This window comes from Lottia gigantea (assembly GCF_000327385.1).
Source record: "Lottia gigantea unplaced genomic scaffold LOTGIsca_30, whole genome shotgun sequence".
NCBI classification, from domain to species: domain Eukaryota; kingdom Metazoa; phylum Mollusca; class Gastropoda; family Lottiidae; genus Lottia; species Lottia gigantea.
Window position 1 is genome coordinate 319916 of NW_008708987.1, and position 6585 is coordinate 326500.

The following is a 6585-nucleotide window of genomic DNA, read 5'->3' on the forward strand; positions in this document are numbered from 1 at the left end:
AGCTTTAAGAATTAGAACATTGATTAGAATAGAAACACATGCTGGACATGTATGTAGAATTACCAGTAGTTATTTTGACAGGAGAATTTCTTTATAAGATTGTTAATTCTTAATTTTAGGCTTTGTAATTTTGCGTTATCTGTTTTTGATAAATGAAAATATTGAGTGCCATGGAATGAATTGAACAATCTTGCATTAAATCATGATAAATTCATCCTTACAATGTCAAGCTTTTACATACTGCTTCTAATACCTTGACTTCATTAGCTTTTTTTCTTGTATTATGGATTGCAAGGATTTGATGGAATTGTACACTAGTGAATACATCCAATCAGAGCCCTCGACAGAAAGATTGTTTACATTATGGCTTATTGTTTACAGACTTTCTGTTGTGGTCTCTGATTGGCTGTATTGGGTAGGGTATAATCCAATCAAATCCCTGCAATCGAAAACTTCCATGATGCAAGAAAAGGTTGAATAATAACAGTTCGTAATATTTTTATTATCGTTAATATTCATTATGAAAATGTGATTGATTTGGCTATTTGTCCAATAAATTCATATCATCGTTATTGCAGTCTGTCCATTTGATCAGGCATGTTTAATTCTTGTAAAAAATATATATATTTCGCCAGATGTGTTACTCTATAAAAGTATTAACTGTAGAATTATCATTTAGTATTAAATATATATAAATCAAAACATATATAGAAACAAATAACATATATTCAAAATTTGAATGAAAATCAACCTCGGCTATCGCTTTAATTCATATGTGTGAATTTTCTATATGGATATATATGTGTTCATTTTATATGCAACTCTCTGCTTGCTAGAAAAATATTAGTCTCTGTCATCCAGAGTTCTCCAGTCTTTCATTGAGCTGTGTGTAGACAAAGTGAGACTGGATGATATGCGCTAGGAAATATCAACTGATAAATTAACTTTAGATTAGGAATAAACTAGAGTAACCATGTCATCCTTGAGTTTTGAAAATGTGCTGCTTATACTTTTACTATTTTGAAAAATATCATCAGCTGTTAAAATGTTCGAGTGAGTGTGTTTGTTTGTTTGTGTAAATTGAGTTGACATCTTCAAATTCAAAATAGAATAAAGGTGCGGGCACACAAACTGTCTTGATCGTCGAGTCTTGTCACGAATTTCATAAATCTTCAGTCGGTTGTTTTGCACTATGTCAATAATCACATGCGAATCATGCAATTGTAAGGAAAATGGATCTGATTGGACGATGACGCTTTGTCTTGCATACGATAAAGCAATCAGCGACAAATATCAAACTTATAACTCCTTTTTGCAATAGCAACGCGATAATCTTGTCATGGAAACGCAGGCATATGTGAGATTTTACTCAAGAGTTGAGTTAGCGACAAAAATTGGCGACAAAGGCTGTTTGTGTGCCGGCACCATAATTAAACCATTTCGATTACAATATTTTTGTTATATCTAAATGTTTATTCTTTTCAAAACCAATACATACTATCAAATTAAGATAAGACTACTAACTCTCTTTTTATAGTATTTCATTAGATGACCAAAATATTTATGTAGGACCAAAATTTTTATGTTGTAATATTTATGTTGTAATCTGAACTAACAAATGGTATAGTAGAGCAAAGTTATTTATACACATCCAGTTCTGATTCTAACCATAAACACGACCAGTCTACTATATTCTTGGGTAGGTTAGGTAGTAAACACAATGAAAGTTTAGTCTATATAGTTTCTATTACAAGAAATATTGAAATGCGATCTTCAGACAACTGACCTATTTCAGCCTGCATCTCTACTGAAGTTGTACAAGTAGAGATTGTTAGACAACTGACCTATTTCAGCCTGCATCTCTACTGAAGTTGTACAAGTAGAGATCGTTAGACAACTGACCTATTTCAGCCTGCATCTCTACTGAAATTGTACGAGTAGAGATCGTTAGACAACTGACCTATTTCAGCCTGCATCTCTACTGAAATTGTACGAGTAGAGATCGTTAGACAACTGACCTATTTCAGCCTGCATCTCTACTGAAGTTAGACAAGTAGAACTTATTCTCATGTCTACATTTCGAGACAAGTTCGGAACGTTTGTATTAATCATTATACCTAAGAATAAAATGGACTGGACCCTGAATGTGCATGAATATCTTTGCGTCTGTAGCGTCTGTAGCGTCTGAATTTGGCATGAATGAATTTTTCTTTGTAAATAAGGATATGACTTTCTCAATTTATTTTAGTTTTTTTTTGTATCATTATGAAATCCAATATCGACAATGAAAAATACTGGAGATAATATATCATCCCTAATTCAGAAAATCAACTCTTCCGAAAATATAGAATAATTGAATTATGTTGATTGGAATAATGTGATTTGGAAGAGTTCAATTTTATAAGAAAAGGTGCAAATTAAAGAGTTTGTGTGTTTGGTTGTCTGTAATTAGGGTTATTTGGTTGGAGTTCAAAAGAGGGTGAAAAGAAACACTTCAATAATTGCATGAAGGGTTTAATAAAGGGTGTGAAATATGCACATGAAGAAGAGTTCAATAAAAGATTAAGGGGTGTGCATGTTGTTCCTTGAGGGTTTAGAGGTTATAAAATGCATGTTGAAAGATTACAATTAAGGGTTATGGTGCTAGAATAAGAAAAAAGTTTAATAAGGAGGGTATGTGGTATAGTTTTTGCAGGAATTTAAATAAGTGGAAGAGTGCATTATAGAGTAAGGGGGATACAAAGTGCATGTGCGGGATGGAGAGTCCAACGATATTTCCAGTTTTGTTTATGAATGTACTTAAATTAAATAGCTTTAACATACGATTAAAGTGTGACAGAGATTTAAAGTGCATGTGCATTTAGAGTTCAAGTTAAAGATGGGTTCCCTTATTTTCATTTATGAAAATGAAAATGCTAATACTTATATGAATAGAAAGTAGAGGTGTTCTAATGAAAATTACAAGTAGAATTCCAATGAGTGACCGATCCAGAAAGGTCAAAAAGTCTTTTTTTGTTTATCCAGACTGTACAAACATGGACATTTATGATTGATTAAAACTTTTAATTATATGCAATAAGAATATAATGATGTGAATATGAATACATGATATTTCATTAGAAACACCAATTAATCAAATAGTTTGCTTAATTTGACACTAAAAATAAGGAAACCCATCTTTAATGAACATACTTAAATTACATATATAATTATCCTATTCATATCATGATTTGTTTATATTTCATTGTTTATTATTGTCCATATCAAATTTATTTCCGCTTTTTATTACATCAATACTTTTGTATTTTACATGTATAACTTGTTGTCAAGGGAATTATGTTTACCAGTCTATTGGCAGCGTTGTCAATGGTTACAGACTTTCATATAATCTGTTCAAATAATAGTATTTATTGCATCATAGTTACAGAGCCAATGATTGTTCTATATACAGGCATCTCAGAATTTCTCCATTTAATGGAGCAGAAAAGTAGGATGTAAAACTCCATTCATTTCATATTTAGTGAAATTCCTAAATTTTTCTGGCGAGTTTTTTTATTTTCAAATAAAACCACAAAATTTTAGTTTTAGAGATGTGAAGATATCTATTGAGGAAATGGCTTCCAAAGCATCTTAAAATGGTAAAATCTTCCCTCTGTACCCCACATGAGAGCTTCTGGCCTCCTTGACTCTCAGCTGTTATTTTCCATTTCCTCTTGTATTTTTGTTCCTTACTGAGATCCCTGTATATATTCAACCATATCTGATATTATAATGTCCCAATAAACACTGAAGGTAAGTTAATCACAGAAAGGAAAGTTCATATATAGTAATATAAACTTTCTCTTTAAAATATTAGAAGTAAAAGGAATTATATTAAATAAATGTTCCCTATGTTATAAATGATATATTTTTGAATGTAAATAAATAATAAACTTTACCAATCAAACTGTTTTTAAATAGTACAGTGTACTCTGTGATATCCGACATTCCGCGTAATCCGACAAAATTTTCTGGTCTATCTGTATATCTCTTTAAATACTGTTTAATTGTGCAAAGGTGTTTTTATGAATCATTAGGTTGGGGGCTAGGAGGGGGCCATAGAATTGTCAAGGGTCCATTATAGAAATGCCACTACAGTTGTAAATGCCTGTAGCTAAAACTAAGCATTAATGATGACACTATGGCAAAAATCGCTACTAAAATCGAAGGTATGATACATATCTATGCCATCAGTGTCCCCAATACAAATATGGTGTTCACAAAACCTTCTTAGTAAAGGTGCGGGCGCACGAGAAGTATTAGTAGGAGACACGATAATCTTGCCACAAGCACACGTGAGATTTTACTCAAAATTCAAGTCAGCTTCAAAAATCTCCTTCCAAGACCGCTTGTATGCCCTCACCTTTAGGTGCAGGAGCGCATGTATTACATTTTAAGTGCCCATTGACTTTTCAGTCCTGAGGGAGATAGGGGCCCACCCCCTAAATATGTCTCAAAATCTTTAAAACAACAAACGAGAAAACAAAACAGTTTAGGATAAAAAAGCTAATTTAATTTTATCATGCAGATATTGGAAACAATAAATATATATTTTAGACATAATGTATTAACTAAAACACAATCATCTTTCAATAATAATATCTTTAATATTCTTAACAATTCTTCTCATAATAATAACATAGGCTGTACTCAAATATGTTAATAATGTTGATTGATTGATAATTATATCATTCACGTTATTGAGGGATAAATAGGACTTAAAGATGCAGTATATGATCTCAAATTGATCTCTATCAACAGATAAAATACAATAAATAATTAGATAGTTATCCCTTTAAACTGTTCCTTGCAGTCCCATCGGTAGGGTGGAGTCAGTGAGGGCTGGGCCCCAGCAAGTGAGAATTGAGCCCTAGCAAAACCTTCTTCAGTTAAGCAGAGATTGATTGATTTACAATGTCTTTGTACAAAATCAAAAATATACAGATTTTGATACATTTTTGGCAACTCAAAATTGTCAGAAATGAGCTTTCTGGGCCTTTCAGAGTACAAAATTTGAGCCCAAGCACCAATTCATTCCTGGCGACAGGGCTGGTTCCTTGACTAAGAATTACATATAAAAGTAAACCTATCTTAAAGAGATATCTCTGTTTTTCCCAAACATCTGCAGAAAAGTATGACATAAAAAGATTGTTTCGAAAATACATATTCAGGTCATTGATAACAGACTTCCAGGCTGTGATTAGCCCCAATATGACATCATTATATAAAATAAATCAGTACAGCCCATCTGATATAGGAATGCATCAACTTTTTGTACAATCAATTATATTCTAGATTGTAAAGAGGTTTTCTATACTTTTTATGTGTATCAGGAATATTATCAATTTGCACCATTTAGATTTTCAATCAAATGTCTGTGGTTTTTGTAATTCCACTTAAAGTAAACATTATACGGCAAATGTGAAGTGGCCCAGATACACATAAATGTTTAGAAAACCTTTTTATAATCTTTTTAATATACAATTATATATTCTCGTTGGTTGGTAGATGACAAGTTAACGTCATATATTCTAGAACTTGTTACCATAAATATCGTACCTTGTAATTTGAAGAAATCCGATTGGTTACAATAATACCATAATGACCAATCAGAGGTCTTAAAGAAATATATAGTTGGGAGAATTTTAAGTGACAATATTTATGGCAGCAAGCCCTAGAACTGATGGTTTTCATTCATACTTTATGAAATTGGGAAAAAAATTCTGAAAATTTATGTAATGCTCTGAATAGTAAAATATTTTTTTCAGAATTTTTTGTCAATCGTATAAAAACTATGTGTCAAAATAGGAACAAATATGTAACTTATAGAATATCTTGAGAGCTAATACATTGGAGTATTGTTAGGTTTTAATACTCGACAAAATCAAATCAAAAAATAAATTTGAGCCTCTCTTCCAGTAGTTCAGTCATAAATATGAAAATTAAGAATCAAAATCTATAATTTTATTATTTCTGTACAATAAGAATGAGATTAATTGACGTCAGAAAAAAATAAACATTACTGTTGCAAGAAACACTGAATATGTAACCATGCATGAACAACTTGAGATGGCAAATGTCACTATAGTCCGGCAAAAAAACTTTTCCACATTCAGGTCCAATTCAAACATATAAACACTTGCAGTCCACTTTTTTGGGGGTATAATAAATAGAAATTCAGACTACTATTTTCACTGTTTCTGTCCATTATGACATAAGCCTGGTTTATATGTCAAAAATTTACATAAATGCAAATTTGCTCACATAAGCAAATTACACATGTGCAAAAAATACGTATATAAAAGTCACCATGTAAACAAGGCTTTAATCTACCTATATATAAAGTAGACTGCTTGTGTTTCTGTTTTGAATTAGACTAGAAGGTACTAACATATCTTGGCTCGACTGTAAACAGAAAAATGACTAATATTGTATAAGTTTGGCCATCACATGATATACATACCAATATCATTAACCTCATAGACAATCTCTCCTCTAGATCTTGTTATATCCACTTTTAAAGCTTCATAAATAAGCTGTATAATG